The sequence below is a fragment of the Bos taurus genome, chromosome 2 (genome assembly GCF_002263795.3).
Source record: "Bos taurus isolate L1 Dominette 01449 registration number 42190680 breed Hereford chromosome 2, ARS-UCD2.0, whole genome shotgun sequence".
Classification (NCBI taxonomy): Eukaryota; Metazoa; Chordata; class Mammalia; order Artiodactyla; family Bovidae; genus Bos; species Bos taurus.
The window spans coordinates 22,572,220-22,593,860 of NC_037329.1; the positions used below are offsets into that span (position 1 = coordinate 22,572,220).

General features: G+C 36.4%; 1 protein-coding gene across 2 annotated transcripts in view; it reads left to right on the forward strand.

Annotated features, from left to right (window-relative positions):
* Positions 1-21,641, forward strand: part of OLA1 (Obg like ATPase 1) — a 164,910-nt gene that overhangs the window by 43,996 nt on the left and 99,273 nt on the right. The window contains exon 1 of one of the 2 annotated variants that reach the window (XM_059892854.1): positions 7,666-7,749. The gene's annotated coding sequence lies outside the window, so the exon portion shown is untranslated. 2 annotated transcript variants of the gene reach the window in all.

Genomic DNA, 21,641 nt, shown 5'->3' on the forward strand with positions numbered 1-21,641 from the left:
TCGGTGATGCCATCCAGCCATCTCATCCTCTGTCGTCCCCTTCTCCTCCTGCCCCTAATCCCTCCCAGCATCAGAGTCTTTTCCAATGATTCAACACTTCACCTGAGGTGGCCAAAGTACTGGAGTTTCAGCTTTAGCATCATTCCTTCCAAAGAACACCCAGGACTCATCTCCTTTAGAATGGACTGGTTGGATCTCCTTGCAGTCCAAGGGACTCTCAAGAGTCTTCTCCAACACCACAGTTCAAAAGCATCAATTCTTCGGCACTCAGCTTTCTTCACAGTCCAACTCTCACATCCATACATGACCACTGGAAAAATCATAGCCTTGATTAGACGTGTGAACACATTACTTTTATAATAGAAATCCATTTTCAAAGAATATAAGATCATATTATGCTTATTTTACTGAAACTTAATTTTCTCATTTAAAATACCCTGAATATCTTTCCATGCCATCAGTGCCCACTTTTGTTTGAGTAAACTTTTTATTTGGAATAATTATAGATTCACAGGAAAGTTTCAGAGATGGCATCGGGAGTTCTCATATATATACCCAGTTTCGGTTTTTCTCTTACATTATCTTTGTTTCAATATCCCCTTATTTTACAGTGGTAGATTTGTCAAAACTAAGTACGTAAAACATGGTACCTTTATTAAACCAACATTGGTACATTACTGTTAATTAAACTGGATTTTATTTGGATTGCACCATTTTATTTACTGCTGCTGTTTTCTGTTCTAGAATCCAGTTCAGGAGACCACATTTTATTTGTGTGATGTTTCCTTAGTCTTCTCTGGCCTCCTCTGATAGTTTGTTAGTCTGTCCTTCTTTTCCTTGACAGTTTTTACTGTTGGAGTGTTCTGTTGTACCCTCAAATGGTGTTTATCCTGATTTTTTTCTCACGATTAGACTAGGGTTATGGGTTTTTGGAAAGAATACCACAGAGATGAAATGCGTTCACATTGTATCCAGGTGTCTACACGACATAGTATCTACACGACATCAGGGATATGTAAACCACTATCACTTGATGAAGGTGGTGTTTCCCACGCTTTTTTACTGTAAAGTTCTGTTTTTTCTTTTTCACATTTTCCCTTTCCTTTGGAAGCAAACCAAATGTAGCCCCCAATGAAAGGGAAAGGGGAAAATACCTATTTTTGAAGGCTAGATTTAATCTGCTAGATATCAAACTTGATGTCCACCAGACTAACTTTAGATACTTGAAATTTTCTGCTTTGATTCTATGGGCAGCTGACTAGTCAGCATGGAATCAGGCTGGGATTTCCTTCTTTAATTGCACAGAATTTAGCCTACTAGTTGGGAACAAGCGAATAGTAAGTGGGATTAGAGAATATACTTGTATCCCTCCCCGGATGCCTCATTTTTTTCTGTTTGTCATCTTCATCTGGAAATCAGAGTTAAAATCCCTGTCTCTGGAGATTTGAGCATTTCTGGTACTTTAATGGGAAGAAGATTTAACTGAGTACCATTTATTGAGTTACATTTGGGGCCAGTACTGTGCTCGGTTTTTTATATGAATCATATTTTATCTTTAGAACAATCTTGAGAGGAAAGTGCATCTTATCACAAAGAAACTGAGACTAGATTTTGACTTCCCTAACATCATTCAGTTTATAAGTGGTAATACCCAGATCAGAACTATGTCTTCCCTACCTTCCTTCCCCCTTTTTTTTCTCTTACATATCACAGGGCCACCAGTTCTCTTGTCTCTCCATCAGTGAGAAAAGCCTAGTTATCATTAGATAGAGGGATATGATAGCTATTTAGTATAGTTAACAAGTAGTATGAAAAGATAAACATTATTAATGATATGTGATGTAATCAGATTTTCAAGTTAGGATTCTCTTTTACCCAATGCAGATTTTGTGTTGCCCTGTTTTCTCTGCCCTAGTGTGTACCTGAATACCTGAAGAAACCCACAAAGAGACAGGGACTCTCCTGGTCTCAGTTCCAGCTCATTGCTGCACAGCTGATGGTTGGATTAGCAGTAGTCTGACTTTGCCACTGGCGAGTTCATTCTGATGCCAGTGGCTTACTTAACTGATTTCTCCCCCCAGAACTGATGTTGATGATGAAGTAAATGTATAGTTTTTTTCTGAGAGTATATTATATGCATATATAGTAGTCAAACTAGGAAAGATTGACCTGTTTTTTTTTTGTTGCCGTGGTGTCCCATTTTATTAAAGAGAGGTCAGAGTTTTCTTTAATGGTATCTTCAGAGATTTGTTATAGATAGTAAATGAAATGTTTAAAAAGTGAAGTTTTATTGTATATTTGATGGTAATAGATGCTAAGGGAAATAAAGTATGGAAGGAAGTTAGGAAGTGTTTAGGTGGGAGGCGGGGTTGCAATTTTAAACACCGCAAAGGAGGGTGTCACTGAGAAGTTGGCATTTGAGTAAAGAACTAAGGGAGGTAAGGGGTGAAACTATGTAAATATTCAGGGCACAGTGGAAAATGAAGGGGCCTGGAGGCAGAGTTGGGCCTGGTGTTTTTGAGTTCTGTTATTCTACATCCACCTTATACTCTGCTTTTCAGAGTTTTAGTATAACAGGTGAGTTGTCCCTGCCAAGGCCAAGTTGTACCTGAAATCTGCTTCCCTCTCTCTGACATATGATTGTGATTCTGCTGCCCATGCCCTCTCTTTCCTGTGTCATGTTTCCTCTCTATTGATTTATTCCCATGACCGTGCAGACATGGTGCAGTGACCCCCTCCAGCAGCTACTCTCTGTTCTCTTTCACAGTGAAACTGACAAGAGGTTGTTTTTACTGTTCTTTGGATTCCATTCAGTTTTTTAAAAAAATCTACTCCAATGAGCTTTTGCCCTCAAAAGAGCATTTAAAGAGCTCTTGTCTAGGTCACCAGTGACTTCCATGTTGCCAAATGCTCCCTTCTCATCATTCTCTCTGATTAAATTCTAGCCAGTTATCCATTTACTTGTTTATTACGTTTCTCCTTACCAGTATGTAAGTTCCATGACAGCACGCACATGGGTGCACGTGATACTTTTGGCTGCGTGGGTGAGTGAGACTACACATGTCCTTGTACATACCTTACGTGCACCACTGTGCACTTGCCTGAGTTTTTTTCCTTGGGGTAAATTGCTAGAAGTAGAAATTACTGAGCCAAAGAGTATACACATTGTAAAGGCTTTGTTACTTGTTTGTAAGCTGCCTCCTTAACCAGAATGTACTGTTAGTATCTGTTTATTTTTAAGGCTTTAGCATTCATTATGAGCACCTCTTAAATGTTTTTACTTTTTTACATTTGTATCTTTTCCCAGATTGCCAAAATCCCAGTGTAACTCACAGTTTCATACTTTAATGTTCTGTCAGGGCTAGATAGTCTAATAGGAAAAAGTGCTCCTGAAGTTGTGTGTTCAGAGAGTGCTGGAGCCTTAGAGTGTCACTGGAGCAGTGTGACTGTCTTTAGGAAAGGAGCTTTACCCATTATGCTGTGTCATGCTGTCTTATCTGAGGAGTAATACATTTGCTAGAGGTATTTGCTTTTAGATTTCTGCCCTAGTCAGAGGTCAGGTACTGTGGTGACTACTCTCTTGCTCTATTGATTATAGCAGGAATGCTGAAGCAATACAGCATGAAAGAATACACTCGCACACACACACACACACACCCCAAATTTATACTCTGATTATATGAGTAGGTTTTTGATTATGGACTGAAAGTCGAATAATTTGATTTTGCCTATGTGTTCCTAGTATTTTGTTGTTAAAATGGAGGTGTTTGATAAGAATATTGATAGTGTTGTTGATGTATTATACTAATAGTTTACAATTTATCATGTTATTGTCATACTGTGGCCATTAAATTGCACTTTGAGGATTTGGGGTGTTAGAATTTTACTAGTAACTTTTTAATGAGCCTCTTGGTTGTATTTTACCCTCCACCCCTGATACCAGTAAAATAAACTACTGACAGTTAAAAATAGAAAATGCATGAACATATACATATAATCTTTTGCTCCTTATAGCATTATCCATGGTCTAAATTTGTCATATCCCTCAGATCCTAAGGACTTCCCTGGTGGCTCAGATGGTAAAGCATCTGTCTACAATGCGGGAGACCTGGGTTTGATCCCTGGGTCGGGAAGATTCCCTGGAGAAATGGCAACCCACTCCAGTACTCTTGCCTAGAAAATCCCATGGACGGAGGAGCCTGGTGCAGGCTACTGCCCATGGGGTCGCAAAGAGTCGGACACGACTGAGCGACTTCACTTTCACTTTCAGATCCTAAACTAAACCAAACCAAAATAAAGCGCCAAGTAGGGACTTCCTTGGTGGCCCAGTCATTAGGGCTTCACCTTCCATTGCAGGGGGTGTAGATTTGACCCTTGGTTGGGGAACTAAGAGCCCACATGTCTCACAGCCAAAAAACCAGAACATAAACAACAGAAACAGTATTGTAACACAGTCAATAAAATTTTTAAAAATGGTCCACATCAAGAAAAAAATATTAAAAAGCAAAAAAATAAGGCAAGGAAGGCGTAATATTCTAACATCTTCCTTATACTTCTACATCTTCTGGTAAAAGTGAAAATTTTGAAGATAAGAAGGTATATTCCTTAGAAGGAGAGTTTAATATTGCTGTTATTTAAAATAATTGTTAAGCTGCTTGCTTTTCCTTGAAAAATTTATGCTTGTTTTCAGAAGTCAGGAGTTTAGCTTGTACAAGTTTTGGGAAACTAAATTAACTGGCACAATTTATGCAGAAAGTAATAAAAGTCTGATCATATAAAGTATGATGTGTGTGCTTGCGTTTGCCTTAAGAAAGTGAAGTCTATAAAATTTTTTCTTGCTTCCTAAATTTAAATAATTAAATTTGGATCTTTTTCCAAAGCACTGGGGCTTTGGAACTCGTGTTTGTTTATAGTTTTCATTTGTGGAGGTGAATTCCTAAATTGAAATTGGCTTATTAGTTCAATAGTGGTCATCTGGAAAACCATGTATATTTCCATGTTCTAGTTTATATTTTAGGTTGTACAGAAGTAGTTAATATTTATATTCTGTTATTTAAAAAAAAAATCTGCTTTGAATTGATTTAGTGACTTGTAGATTAGAGTTTTTTTTTTACACCATAGTTTATCCTTAAAGTTAGTTTAGTTCTTCATAGGGAACTGTGTTTTGATTTGATCAGTAACTAGAAAATAGGCATTTAAATTTTTTTCATAGACTTCTGAAATGCTACTAAATATCTCTAAGAATACTGAAAAATATATTAGGTTTATATGTATAATAAAATTTGAAAATTATTTAATAAAATGATTACATATAGTTGATATTTCAAGTATAAAGAGGCTTGGATAAAAACTTAACTGAATTTACTGCAATTTGAAATGTACAACTTTTTACTTTTAAAGAAGGAGGGTTAGTATATTTTGAACCTGTTAGAGAATTGGTTGAATTGGGATAAGTCAACAACTTTTTGTAAATCAAGATATTTTTTAAGATCTGTCTTTCTCTTAGTTGGTATTAATTTCCTGAGGAATTGCTATTTTCTGATTAAGCATGTCAGGGTTTACCTGAAAAAATTTTAAATTATCAAACTGGATGACTTTATCAAAAATCCATTGCCATTTGCTTATGGTTTCTGGCTTTTTCAAGTGGAGAATAATAGTGCTCTTAAATTGGATTTATGCTGACTTTTAAGAAACATATTTGTTCCAAGCAGTCTAAGAAGCACAGAGATCCATGTCAATATTCAGAATTCATATTTTCCTTGAACAGAAGGTTGTGATAAAATGGTACATGGTGTGTTTTCATTGCCTGTTGAAAGACTTTCATGCAGTTAAAATAAGCATTTTGATGGTGGTTGAATTAAGAGTTTTTGTCAGTCTCTTCTCATCATGGATGATTAGACTAAAACGTCTGCTTGTCTTGACTTGAGATCACCACAGCTTCAGATAACATGCTTTGTGATTGAAGGTCGAAATATTTTGAATTCTAATAGGCTGCCAGATGAATTGCTTGAAATAGACTGTAAAATTTCAAGGCTTCCTTTTCCATCTGCTGTGAAAAGAACCATTGGGAATGGTTGAGCTTGATGATCATAGAATTACTGGATGGTGATTCTAAAACCCTCAAAGGGAAGTTGCTATGGAGATCTAGTTCCAAACTGAAATGATTCACCTTTGAAAGGCTGCAGGGTCTGAGAAGCTGAACACATCATTGTTCAGGTGGTCATTGGTTAGGAAATTGCTGGTGCCTGTGTAATCAGCACTCCTGTGGTAGTTAACGATCTAAAAAGGTTTGTTCTGAATGATGTGGGACAACAGCAATGTGCATAAGATGGCTTCTCTCAGTCATAGTTTGCTCAGCCTGGAGCTTATGAAAATACAGTGAACTAAACAGCACAGAAAGGAACTGCTTCATTGAGGACATTTTTTGAAACAAAATTTTGCCGTGATGAGTTTGATATCTAAAAGAAAATAGTTCCTTTTTAAAATTAAGTTTTTGCATAAACATACTTTGTTCTGTTTTAATTCACCTTAACCCCCACCTTTCATGATAAAGTGCTCTTTATTTCTCTGGGTCCAGGGCCATGGTGAAATGTTTGGCTTTTAATATCCTAAGTGCTATGTTAAGAGCCTCTTCGCATAGCCATATGGTCACAGGAGAAGGACTTTTAAAAAGCCCCCAAATCATAGAAAATGAGTCTAGGAGAGCCCCTAAATTATTAGGAGTAGAATGCAATTAATCCCTCTATAGCAAATTGTTCCCCTCAATTCTTTTATTATTCATTATTTGTGAAGTGTATTTTAAATTGATATTGTTTACAATTTTTTCTTCTATTTTTACTAAAATTTTTTTTATCACCTCTGCTTTTAAAAGAATTATTTATTTGGCTGTCTGGAGTCTTAGTTGCAGCATCGGGCCTTAGTTGAAGTGTACAGGTTCCAGAGTGTGTGGGCTCAGTAGTTGTGTTCAGTCTTAGTTGCCAGATGGCATATGGGATCTTAGTTTCCGGACCAGAAATCGAACTCGCATCCCCTGCATTGGAAGGCGGATTTCTAACCACTGGAACACCAGGAAGTCCCTCTCACCTTTCGCTTTTTTTTCTATATACCTGAGACCAGAATAATTTTTGAAATTTGTTTGACAGCAAGTCATTGTAATCTGCTTTTCTCCTATATTAAGATTTCAAAATAGATGAAATTCAGTCTTAGTTTCCTAAGTGCTTATAATGTTGAGCTTCTATAATCAAGTATGAAATCTTATCAAAAATAATTTAATGTCTCATTTCTCTAGATAAGTTCCCCCAAACATTATTGAGGTATGTTTTACATATAATAAAATCACCCATTCTTACTGTACAGTTTTGTTTACTGTATACAGTTTTGTTTCCACCATCACAATTGGAAAATACGTTTTCATCCTAAAATGTTTCCTCACATTTTTTTGCAGTTCCTTCCAACTCTTGCTCTAGCAACTACTAATCTACTTTCTATCATTATAGTTTTATCATTTTTAGAATTTCATGTAGTATCATCTGGTAAGTTTGTGTTACTTTTTTAAACAAGCATAATGTTTTTGAGATTTATCCATATTGTATGCGTTAATGTTTTGTTCTTTCTTATTTGGAGAAGGAAATGGCCACCCACTCCAATATTCTTGCCTGGAGAATTCCATGGACAGAGGAGCCTGGTGAGCTACAGTCCATGGGGTCGCAAAGAGTTGGACACAACTGAGCGACTAACACTCTTGCCATGGTAATAATAGTGTGGATATATCACACTTTGCTTATCCATTCATTAGTTGATGGCTATTTGAATTTCAAATTTCTAGTTTTACTGTTATGAATATATTCAAGTCTGTGTGTGAACATACGTTTGTTTCTTTTGGACAAATACCTAGAAGTGGGATTGCTGAAGCATATGGGAAGTATATGTTTAGCTTAGTAAAATACTGCCATATACTGTTTTCCAAAGTGGCTGTTGGGAATTCCCCAGCAGTCCAGTGGTTAGGACTGTGTGCTTTCGCTGCTGAGGGCATGGTTTCAGTCTCTGGTCTGGGATCTGAAATCCTGCAAGCTGCAAGGTACAGCCAAACAAACAAAAAAACCAAGCGTCTGCAATTTGATTTCTCACCAGCAATATGTGAGTTCCAGATACTTCTGATTCTCTTCAAACTTCATATTGTCAGTCATTTAAGCTTAGTCATTCTAAAGGGTTTCTCATTGTGGCTTTAAATTATGTTTTCCAGATGGTTACTGATAAGCATCTTTTCATGCTCATCTGTTTCTCTGGATGAAGTATCTGTTCAGACCTTTTGCCTGCATTAAACTTGAAGTGTTTGTATTATTTTCAGCTGAAAGAGTTCTTTATATATTCTGGCTATAAGTTCTTTTTCATATATATGTTGTGTGAAATTTTCTCTCAGACTGTGGCTTGCTTTTTTGTTTTCTTGAATTTGTCTTTCAAAGAGCAAAAGTTTGGGACTTCCGTGGTAGTCCAGTGGCTAAGACTCCAGGCTTCCAGTTCAGGGGGCCAGGGTTCAATCCCTGGTCTGGGAACTGGATCTCATATGCTGCAGCTAAGAGCCAGTGGATTCAAATAAATATTTGTTAAAAAAAAAAAAAAAACCCCACAGAGCAAACTTTTTTATTATGATGTTCATTTTATGATTTTTTCCCTCCAGTGTTTCAGTGCTTTCTGTGCCCTGTTGAAGAAATCCTTACCCAACTCAATGTCACAGAGGTTTTCTTTTAATTGAAGTTTTGCAATGTTAGTACTTACATTTAGGTTTATCAATTTTAATTTTGCATGAGTTAAAGGATTAATTTTTTTCCCCATACAGATAGCTAGTCATTCCAGAATCATCTAATACTTTCTCTCAGTGAATTAATTTGACACCTTATTAGAAATAGTTGACCCTACATTTTTGGCTCAAAAGTAGGGTCTGTTTCTGGACTCCATTCTGTTCCATTGGTCTGGTTTTTTATTCTTCTGCCAGTACCACACTGTCTTGATTACTGTAACTTTAGTTAAGTTTTAAAATCAGATAGTATAGATCTTCCAACTTTGTTCTTTTTCAAGATTGTTTTGGTTTTTCTAGGTTCTCTGTATAAATTTTAGAATCAGCATTAATTTCTGCAAATTAAAAAAAGAAGGCTGCTGGGTTTTTATTGATTTTTGACTTTGTAATGAAACTGTGAATGAAGACTGCCAATCTGTGAACATGGTAAATCTGTTAATTTATGTAAATCTTCCATCAAAGTATTTTATAGCTTATAGTATATATTTTGTACATATTCTGTTAAATTTATCCTGAAGTATTTAGTTTTTTTTGCTATTGTAAATTATATTGTAGGTTATTTGAATATGCCCTTAATAAGTTTGAGGAAGTTCTCTTCTATTCCTAGTTGACTGAGGACTTTTATCCTAAATGAGTATTAGATTTTATCAACTGTATTTCTTTTAGCTAGTAAAATGATCATAGAGTTCCTTTTTTATTGTATTAATATGACTTACATGAGACTGATTTTTGGATAATAAGCTGCTCATATTCCCACATAATCTCACTTTTTCATGATGAATAATACTTTTTACATTATGTTTGATTTGATTTGCTAAGATATTTTTTAAAAGGGTTTTTGCATCTGTGTTAATGAGGGATGATCAGTTCTGTGTGTGTGTGTGTGTGTGTGTGTTTTTCCTTCAGATCTTTGTCTGATTTGGATATGAGGCCTTATAAATTGAGTTGGAAAGTGTTTCTTCCTTGATTTTCTGAAAGAGTTTGTGGATAATTAGTGTTATTTCTACCCTTAATGTTTGATAGAATTTAATAATAAAGCCATTTTGGGCTGGAGTTTTCTTTGTGGGAAGAATTTTATTTGCAAATTTAGTTTCTTTAATTGATATAGAGCTATTTATATTTTATTTTTTTCCTTTGTTCTGTTTTGGTAATTTGTATGCTTTTAGCATCTTGATGCTAGACGGTCATATTATCTAGACTACTGTCTAGACTGTTGGATTTGCTTCTTTCTACCTATTTGGTTTAAATCTACTTTTCCCCTGTAATTTCTTAAACTGAGAACTTAGATCATTGATTTTAGAACTTTTTTCCTAATGTAATCATTTAAAGTTGCAAACTTTCTTCTAAGTACTGCTTTTACTTTATTCCACATATTTTGATACATTGTATATTTCTTATCATTTTAAAGTATTTTCTTATTTGTAATTTCTTCATAATTCTTAAGAAGTATATATATTTATGAATTTATAGGGTTTACCTGTTCCTATTGTTATTGATGTCTAATTTCTTTGTGGTCAAGGATCATATTCTGTGTGATTTTTAGTCTTTTTAAAGTTTACTGAGACTTATTTTTTGACTCAGTGTGTAGTGTGGGCCAAAAGAACTATGTGCTCTTGAATGTATACTTTGTTTTTATTAGGTGTAATGTTCGATAAATATCACTTATGTGAAGTTGATCAGCATTTTTCGTATTTTATATGTATCATTTTTTTTGGTCTGATTCTGTCACTTAAGAGAGGGGTGTAAAAAATCTCCAGTTCTTGATTGTGAAATAGTCTATTTTGTCTTTAATTTTGGCTTCCTATATTTTGAAGTTTTGTTATAAAGCATATACATATATATATGTATGCCTTCCTGATGCATTTACCTTTTCTCTTTATAAAATATCCTTTTATCTTTAAGACTACTTTTAATTTTTAAATCATAAGATAGTTAGAGCCAGTATAACTATATTATGCTTACTGTTTTCTATTCATTTACTTTCAGTCTATCAATGTCTTTATATTTTAAAGTGCATCTCATGTACAGAGCATATAGTTGTGTCCTGTTTTATTAACTTTGATAATCAGCAACTTAAAATATATTGTTTAATGTACTTACTGATAAGTTTAGATTTGTGTGTATTTCTTTGTGTTCTCTTTGTCGCTTCTGTTTTGTTCCTCTCTTTCTCTGTGCATTATTTTATTATTTGAAGATTTCTTAGGGATTCACTTTAATATTCATCTTGGTTTTTAACTAGACTTCTTTACCTTTTTCTCTAGTGGTTGCTTTGGTGATTATAATACACATTTTTAACTTTTCACAGATAGTGTAAAGGTGTCTTTCTTACAGTTTACATAGTTTATATTGAATCATTTCATGTAAAATATAAAAACCTCGCAAGTATGTAAGCCCATATCCCTTTCCAGTCCTTTGTGCCATAGTTATTGTTTGTAATATTATGCATATATAAATGCAGCAATTTAAAAAAGTGAGATAAAGTTCATGTAACATGGATGGAGAAGCCTGGTAGGCTGCAGTCCATGGGGTTGCACAGAGTTGGACACGACTGAAGCGACTTAGCAGCAGCAACATAAAATTAGTCATTTAAAAGTGTACGTTTTAGTGGCCTTTAGTATTAATACATCCCCGAAATAACTTTTGCTTTAAACATATGTTTTTATTATAAATTTAAATATATATATATATTTAAATATATTTATATATTTATAAATATTTTATATTTATATTTATATTTATAAATATAAATATTTATATTTATATTTATAAATATATAAATATATTTATAAATTTAAATATATATATATATATATATATAAAATATATAAATAGGGCTTCCCTGGTGGCTCAGTCTGTAAAGAATCTGCCTGCAATGCAGGAGACCCAGGTTCAATCCCTGGGTCAGGAAGACCCTGTGGAGAAGGGAATGGCAACCCTCTCCAGTATTCTTGCCTCGGAAATCCCAAGGAAGAAAAGCCTGGCAGGTTACAGTCCATGGGGTCACGTAGAGTCGGACACGACTAACACTTTAATATAAATAGATGAAGGGGAAAAATGCAACAGCAAAAATAAGTCTTTTGCATTTACTCAAATATTTGCCATTTCAATGCTCTTTATTTTATTTTATCTTTTATTTTTTGAGAACCTGAGGTTCTATTATCATTTCCCTTTAGCTTGAAGACATTTTTCAAATATTTAAGTGTAGGGCCATTGACAATGTATTCTCTCGGCTTTCTTTCATCTGAAAATGTCTATTTGGGCTTCATTCTTTACAAATATTATTGCTGGATATAAAATTCTAAGTTGATAGGTATTTTGGCTTTTTTTTTAATTTTTAAGAAAAATATTCTATGTTCCTTTTTAAAAATTCTGATTATGTATTTGTCTGTGCCAGGTCTTCGTTGCAGCACTCAGACCTTCAGTTTTCGTTGCAGCGTGCGGCACCCTAGTTGCAGCATGTGGTATTTAGTTCTCTGGCTATGGATTGAACCTAGGCCCCCTGTACTGGGAACGTGGTCTTAGCCACTGGACTACCAGGGAAATCCCTTGGTATTGAAGCATTTTCTTTTTCTACTTTCAAGATTTGCCTTTTACTTTTGACATTTGTATCATACCCCTGCTATTGTGTCTGCTGTTGAGCGTGTCTGTTCATGGGCTTTTTTGAGTTCATTCTTTCTGTTAGTCATTGAGCTTCTTCAGTCTGTAAATTTCTGTCTTTCAACAAATTTAGATACATTTTTACTTACTAATTCTTCAAATATCTTTTCTGTCCCATTTTTCCCTCTCCTCCTAGGACTCTAATTACATATATGCTGGGCCATTTTTAAATAACCTAATACGTCCCTGAAGCTCTGTTCATTTTTGCTTAATCTTTTTTTTCTATGTTGTCAGACCAGATGGTTTGTATTGATTGCTTCCCTGGTAGCTCAGCTGGTAAAGAATCCACCTACAATGCAGGAGACCTTGGTTCAATTTTTGGGTCCAGAAGATCCGCTGGAAAAGGGATAGGCTACTGTCTCCAGTATTCTTGGGCTTCCCTGGTGACTCAGATGGTAAGAATCTGCCTGCAATGCAGGAAACCTGGTTTTGATACCTGGATTGGGAAGATCCCCTGGAGAAGGTAACAGCTACCCACTCCAGTATTCTGGCCTGGAGAATTCCATGGACAGAGGAGTCCATGGGGTCACAAAGAGCTGGACATGACTGAGCAACTTTCACTTCATTTCACAATCTAGAAGTTAACTTACTCTTTCCTCAGTCATCTCAGTTTGGCTGTTACGTCCATACAGGGTTTTTTTTTTAAGTATTATGTTTATCAGTTCTGCTTTTTTTAAAAAAATTTTTTTCTGCCTGTACTAGATCTTCATTGCTTTGCATGGGTTTTCTCTAGTCGTGGTGAATGAGGGTTAGTCTTTGTTGCAGTGTACGCGCTTCTCATTGCCATGGTTTCTCTTGTTGCAGAGCACAGGCTCTAGACGTATGGACTTATTAGTTGCGGCATGTGAGCTCTAGGGCATACCAAGTTCGGTAGTCACGGCACACAAGCTCAGTGGTTGTGACTTGTGGACCCTAGAGTGTGCAGGCTTATGAGTTGCACTGTGCAGGCTCGGTGGCTGCTGCTCGTGGGCTCTAGAGTGCAGGCTCAGTAGCTGTGGTGCATGGTCTTAGAAGATTCTGCGGATGTGGAATCTTCCTGGACTAGGGGTCAAACCCATTTCCCTGATTCTTACCCACTGTGGCAGGCCGATTCTTACCCACTGTGCCATCAGGGAAGTCTGGTTCTGATTTTTTAAAAGATCGTTTTTATTTCTCTGCTGGGAATGCCTGACCTTTTGTTTATCTTTCACATGTTTGTTTTGTTTATTGAAGATAATTTTAATAGGAACTTACATTTTTCTTAGCTACTTCCAGTATCTGGATCATCTCAAGTTCAGTTTTTTATTTGCTTTCTTTTCTTTTAACAATGTGTTTGATTTTCCTTAGGTAATTTTAGATCATATCTTGGGCATTGTGAATGTTATGTTGTGGTTCTGGATTCCATTGTTTTTCTCTGTTGTGTGTTGTTTCCTTTGTGTTAGTAGGCAACTGGACTTGAACTACAAACTCCATTTCTTAGTCGGTAGCTTCCCTGTCACTTCAGATATTTTGTCTTTAGTCTGCTTCAAGTGTGCCTTGCCAATGCAGTTCTGGTGTCAGTCAAAAAGAGGTGTGTACAGAATTTGGGGGTTCCCTCTAGTTTCCCTTGCTCTCTCCTGTCCTGATGTATTCTTCCATTGCCATGGTTTCCCTGGCTTTATCTTTCTGGTTGCCCAGACCAGACAGCACATCTGCTTCTGTGCTGTGCTGCTTATGCTTGGCCCCAGCCTGAATGTCTTGAAAATGGGAACTCACGTCATACAACTCCCCTCCTTTATGCATGTATTCTTAACCAGTCTGTCTTTGTTCTTTAGTGCCTTTAGGTTGCTGCTTTTTTTTTTTCTGTATCTTGTTCTAATGGCATAGTGCTTCTTCTCTTGAGTGGGAATGGTAGTTTTCCAGGGGGATTTTAGTATGCTGTTGTTGAAAATGGAAACCCTTTGGATAGAATTTTCGGCTAGTTAATAACTCAGTGGCATGCCAAAAGTGGAATACATTTCTTTTCAGATGTGTACACCAGCACTTCTTAAAGTGATAGCCTGCATCTTAAGGCAGTGAGTTTTGAACCTTAAGAAGAATATATTTGAGATTTATAGTTAAATTCAACTTCTTGCCAAAATACTTTTCTGAATTTATCATTGTTTAGTATTTATCCTTAGTAATAATATATTATTGTTATGCTTTGATTATTATGTAATAATATTCATTTGAGTGAAGAATTGATAAGTATTATATTTCTGAGGATTCTGAATGTACTTGTGGTGCTGCAGTATTATCTCTCATGTATCTTTTTGGGATTAATTGAAGAAGATAGAGAAGATTCAGTTCAGTGTTTTAGTGACTAAATTGTAACTGGTTTATATTTACTGTGGGGGTATTTTTGTTGGGGATAAGATAAACATTGTATTGACTTATGGGTTCTTTCCCTTTTAAAAAAAATTTACTCAAGATTCTTTGAGACATCATTATTGATACCTTTTAATGTGAGTTTATCTTATACAACAATTATAATGACAGTATTATGAAAGGAGGCGTATTAAGTGAATTTTTAACTAAATATTCACAGTAGAAAAGAGAAGAGAACCTTAAAATATTTTTCCCTTCAAGAAAGTCTAAATTAATATCTCTTAGAATGGTAAATTTGGGCCAAACACTAGAGTTCATTGGTAGATATATCAACAGTGCAAGAAATGTATTTTACCACTTCTTTGTGCCCCTTTATTTTAAATGTGCTACTGTTGGTGATTACTAACAAATTTGCAGCAAACTGTACAGAACAGAATTTCGCAGATATTTACTTCCCAAAATAAAAAAGAACTGCTATTGTACTCTGCAATAGTAGCAATAAAAACAACCTTCCTCTTGGGGACCAGAGCCCCATTCAGGTAAGCTATTCTTCTGGTTGGTTGGTTGGTTTGAGGTTTTATAGTTCATGTTCAGATCATAGTTCCAAGGTATATGAACTGGTACCACCACTGCCACAGTTGGGTTCTTGCCAGGGCTTCCTAGTCTTCTTTTGTGTGTGTGTACTTAAAAGTGATGCAGTGGTGGCTGTCTTCATTCTGCCTAGGGAACTGCTTTTCAACAGCTTTGTTATATCTTCCTCTTCAGCAAGAGGGAAATTTAGGTTCTACTTTTGTGAGCACATTGGCTTATTTTTATTACGTGCATTGAAATTCTCAAAGCTAGGTCAGCAGTTAAGTGTTCATCAGGTAATTGAAAAACTTGTCGGATATTATCTTCTGATAAGTAATAGGAGGCAACATTTAAGCCATTAGTGATAAGTTATTTGCTAGACAATGAAAAGATGAAAGGCATTCTGAGTATCTTATAAGGTGCATTTTTACTGAAATTAATTGTTTGACAAAGCTAATCCAATTTCTTTGATAGGTGGTAATCTTGCATACAGTTGATGAGGCCTTAAAATCATTTACTGAGTCATTTTCTGCTTAAGGAAGAAGTTAAACTTGAACTGGATAGATTTTGGCTAGATAAAAGGGAACAAGAATTTCCTTGATGTGGACTCTCCAGAAAAAATTGTACAAACAATTGTTCTGTGCATCAAAGATTTTGCCACACAAAATTTTTTTTTGGATTTTTTTTTTTTCAGTAGATAACATCTCTGTTTAGAGATGAGGAAACCAGGAGTCAGAAATTGATTGTTAACTGTGTTACTTTAGGCAAGTTAATGGCAGAACTCATAATTTCTGAAGCCAGAACTATTGACCTGATGACACTTTATACCAAGTGGATGCATCCATTTTTAAATATGGGGTATTAGATACTCATAATTATTTTACATTGTTTTACATAATTTTACATAATTGTTTTACATATGAGAGGAAACATAATATCTGAGTTTCAATATTTCCAATTGCAATAGAATTCCATTTCAAAATGGCTTAAAAATGAGGGTTATCTGTCAGCTTTTTCTATTAAGCAGGTGAGATGGTTTCAGGAAGTGTTTGATCCATTGATTCAGCACTGACCCTAAAGACTTAATCTCTTTCTGTCTTTCCTCTCTGAATTGAACAACTATCCTAAGGCTGATTACTCTTGTGATCTGAAGATGGCTTCCGGCATCTCACTGGCCACTTGGCTTCTAGTTCACATCTGTCAGGGAAAAAGAGTGACGCTGGCCCACCCTTCCAATAAAAAGCTTTGAGATTTACTCCACTTGGACCTGCTTTGGAGAGGCCCAATCTTTGACCATTCATTGTGGGTAGATAGAATCATCTAAACTCCCTAAACTCCAAAGCACTAATGGGAGGTAAGAGAGGGGACGTAGATAGATTTTGGGGAGTTGACAATAAATCTATATGTTCCAATGTCAAACTTGAACATTATTATTTGCAGTTTTGTTAACTGGAGAGGAGAGAAAATGCCTATTAAATTTTAAGTTAAAAATTTTTTAGGAACTAATTTGCTTCCATACTTTGACTCTTGACTGGCACATATCATCTTTCTTTTCAGGGTAATACCTCATAATACTGGTTTAAAACATCCCATTATTATGAGTTAAAGCAGTATAATTCTGATGAAATTTCATTATTATAGTTGTAATAAAATGTTTCCTCTTCATTAAATATGTGGTGAAGTTTATTATTCATGAAAATGAAACTGACAAGTTACCTTGTGAGGTCACCAAACATAAAACAGAAATGGTATTTGGGCCTCCTCATAGTGCTCCATATTGGTTAGTGCAAATTTTATTTAATGGCATGTTTTTAAAACTTGTTTTTGTTAATTTTCAAACAGTCTTTGGTTAAATAAAGGGTTCTGTTCTCCAAATGTAAAAATCTTTTTTCATGTTTTTAGGTTAAATTTTTTCTTTTGATTTAAATTTTTGATCAGTTTTCTAAGTAGTCACCCATACTTTTGTTTAGAGGTAATATTTTATTTTATATTACTGCTATAATCAGTATCATTTCTGTTGGTCTTTTCTGGATGTTCTTTATTTACTTATTCTGTTTCCACTTCTTAGTTCAGGCTCTTATGCATTATAACTGACCTTTGTAATAAATTCCTACTGCGCCTCTCTTTTTCTGATCAGTGTGACCATGCAACTGACCATTTGTGTCAGACACATTTTGTTTAAAATGCAGAATCCTAGGTGAGACTGGTGATCCAGAGTCAGATCCAGGGAGAAGGCTGGGCATCAGCTGCATCCTAAGAGATTTAAAAAAATCACTGTTCTAGTCTTTCCTTCCTCCAGTTTCTTCCTTCAAGAACAGTGGTTCTCAACTGTTGTTCTCAATAATTGTTCCCACTGTATCTAAGAATTTTGGTTCTATATCATGAAGGGAAAAAAAATGCCAATTTTTTTCACAAAGCAGAAAATAATTGTACATTTTTTTTAACTCTAAACTTAAGTTATATTAACTTTGCAGCATTTATTTAGCAGTACATATTGCTGTGGGGGCTTCCCTGGTGGCTCAGATAGTAAAGAATCTGCCTGTAATGCAGGATATACCATTCAATCCCTGGCTCGTGAAGATCCTCTGGAGAAGGGAAGGACTAACCACTCCAGTATTCTTGCCTGGAAAATTAAGTCTTGTAGGCTACAGTCCTTGGGGTCATAGCCCTGTTGTGGCGAAGGGGCTTGCGTAACTCAGTGAAGCTACGAGCCATGCCATGCAGGGCCACCCAAGACATACAGGTCATAGTGGAGAGTTCTGACAAAACGTGGTCTACTGGAGGAGGGAATGGCAAACTATTCCAGTATTCTTGCTGCGAGAACCCCATGAACAGTATGATAAGGCAAAAAGATATGACATTGGAAGATGAGCGCCCATGTCGAAAGTGTCCAGTATCCTACTGGGGGAGAGCAGAGGACAATTATTAATAGCTCCAGAAAGAATTAAGCAACTGGGCCAAAGCAGAAATGACATTCAGTTGTGGATATGTCTGGTGCTGAAAGTAAAGTCCAGTGCTATAAAGAATAGTATTGCATAGGAACTTAGAATGTTAGGTCCATGAATCAAGGTAAATTGGACATGATCAAGCAGGAGATGGCAAGAGGTGAACATCAACATCTTAGGAATCAGTGAACTAAAATGGATGGGAATGGGCTAATTGAATTCAGCTGAACATTGTATCCACTACTGTGACCAGGAATCTCTGAGAATAAATGGAGTAACCCTCATAGTCAACAAAAAAGTCTGAAATGAAGTATTTGGGTGCAGTTTGAAAGACAGCAGAATATCTTGGTTCATTTCCAAAGCAAACCATTCAACATCACAGTAATCTAGGTCTATGCCCAACTCCTAAAGTTGAAGAAACTGAAGTTGAGCAGTTTTATGAAGATCTAAAAGACCTTCTAGAACTAACACCAAAAAAAGGATGTCCTTTTCGTCATAGGGGATTGGAATGCAAAAGTAGGAAGTCAAGGGATACCTGGAGTAACAGGCAAGTTTGACCTTGGAATACAAAATGAAGCAGAGCAAAGGCTAACAGTTTTGCCAAGAGAACCTACTGGTTGTAGCAAATAACCCTCTTCCAACAATGCAAGAGAAGACTCTACTACATGGACATTACCACATGGTCAATACCAAAATCAGATTGATTATATTATTTGCAGTTGAAGATGGAGAAGCTCTATAAAAACAAGACTGGGAGCTGATTGCAGCTCGGATCATGAGCTCCTTATTGCAAAATTCAGGGTTAAATTGACAAAAGTAGGGAAAACCACTAGGCCATTCAGGTATGACCTAAATCAAATCCATTATGATTATATAGTGGAGGTGACAAATAGATTCAAGGGATTAGATCTGGTAGACAGAGTGCCTGAAGAACTATGGACAGAGGTGTGTAACATTGTACGGGAGGCAGTGACTGAAACCAACCCAAAGAAAAAGAAATGCAAGAAGGCAAAGTGTTTGTCTGAGGAGACTTTACAAATAGCTGAGGAAAAAGGAAACAAAAAGCAAGAGAGAAAAGTTCAGTTCAGTTCAGTTCAGTCACTCAGTCATGTCCAGCTCTTTGTGACCCCATGAACCACAGCACGCCAGGTCTGCCTGTCCATCACCAACTCCTGGAGTCCACCCAAGCCTATGTCCATTGAGTTGATGATGCCATCCAACCATCTCCTCCTCTGTCGTCCCCTTCTCCTCCTGCCCTCAATCTTTCCCAGAACCAGGGTCTTTTCAAGTGAGTCAGCTCTTTGCATCAGGTGGCCAAAGTATTGAAGTTTCAGCTTCAAAATCAGTCCTACCAATGAACGCCCAGGACTGGTAAAGATGGATACCAAATTGAATATAGAGTACCAGAAAATAGCAAGGAGAGATATGAAGGCCTTATTAAATGAACAGTGCAAAGAAGTAGAGGAAACAATACAATGGGAAAGACTCAAGATCTCATCAAGAAAATTAGAGATATCAAGGGAACATTTCATGTAAGGATGGGCATGATAAGGTCAGGAAAGGTAAAGGACCTAAAAGATACAGAAGAAATTAAGAAGAGGTGGCAAGAATACACAGAATACACAAAAAAGGTCTTAATGACCTGGACAACCAACATGATGTGATCACTCACCTAAAGCCAGATATCCTAGAGTATAAAAAATGGGTCTTAGGAAGCAAGCATTACTATGAACAAAACTAGTGAGGTGAAGGAATTCCAGCTGAGCTATTTCAAACCCTAAAAGATGATGCTGTGAAAGTGCTGCACTCAATATGCCAACAAATTTGGAAAACTCAGTGGTGGCCACAGGACTGGAAAAGGTCAGTTTTCAGTCTCAAAGAAGGGCAATGCTAAAGAATGTTTCAACCAACATACAATTGCCATCATTTCATATGCTAGCAAGGTAACGCTCAAAATCCTTCGACCTAGGCTTCAGCAGTACATGAACCAAGTTTTCCAGATGTACAAACTGGATTTAGAAAGGGCAGAGGAACCAGGGATCAAATTGCCAACATCCTCTGGATTGTAGAAAAAGCAAGGGAATCCCAGAGAAACTTCTGCTTCATTGACTACTTTAAAGCCTTTGACTGTGTGGATCACAAGACACTGCGGAAAATTCTTCAAGAGATGGGAATACCAGACCACCTTACTTGTCTCCTGAGAAACCTGTATGCAGGTCAGGAAGCAACAGTTGGAACCTTATGTGGAACAACAGACTGGATCAGAATAGGGAAAGGAGTACAACAAGGCTGTATATTGTCACCCCTGTTTATTTAACTTATAAGCAGAGTGGATCATGTGAAATGCTGAGGTGAATGGCTCAAAAGCTGAAATCATGATTGCCGGAAGAAATGTCAACAACCTCCGATAATGCAGATGATACCATTCTATTGGCAGAAAGAGGAGAGGAACTAAAGAGCCTCTTGATGAGAGTGAAAGAGGAGAGTGAAAAAGCTGGCTTACAACTCAACATTCAAAAAACTAAGATCATGGCATCCGGTCCCATCACTTCATAGCAAATAGAAGAGTAAAAAGCGGAAGCAGTAACAGATATTATTTTCTTGGGCTCCAAAATCATTGCAGATGGTGACTGCAGCCATGAAATTAAAACTTGCTCCTTGGAAGAAAAGCTATGACAAACTTATAGTGTATTAAAAAGCAGAGACATCACTTTGCCAAGAAAGGTCTGTACAGTCTAGCTATGGCTTTTCCAGTAATCATGTACAGATGTGAGAGTCGGACCGTAAAGAAGACTGAGTGCTGAAGAATTGATGCCTTTGAACTGTGGTGTTGGAGAAGCCTCTTGAGAGTCCCTTGGATTGCAAGGAGATCAGACCTAAAGGAAATCAAATCCTAAAGGAAATCAACCCTGAATACTCATTGGAAGCTCTGATGCTGATGCTGAAGCTCCAGTACCTTGGCCACCTAATGCGAAGAGCCAGCTCTTGGAAAAGACCCTGATGCTGGGAAAGATTGAGGGCCAAAGAAGAAGGGTGGCAGAGGATGAGATGGTTGGATGGCATCACCGACTCAATGGACATGAGTTTGAGCAAACTCCAGGATATAGTGAAGGACAGGAAAGCTTGATGTGCTGTAGTCCATGGGGTTGCAAAGAGTCAGATATGACTTAGCAACTGAACAACAATTGCTATGGTTTTAAAATACACACAAATAAATCTACTAGTACCTGAAATTACAGTGAATGTTAAATTTTGTACTATGCTAATTCTGAAAGACAAAGATAATGAGTACATAGGGATATAGTTATTAAGTAAGGCAGTACTTCATAGCCTATATGAGGCAAGGAATG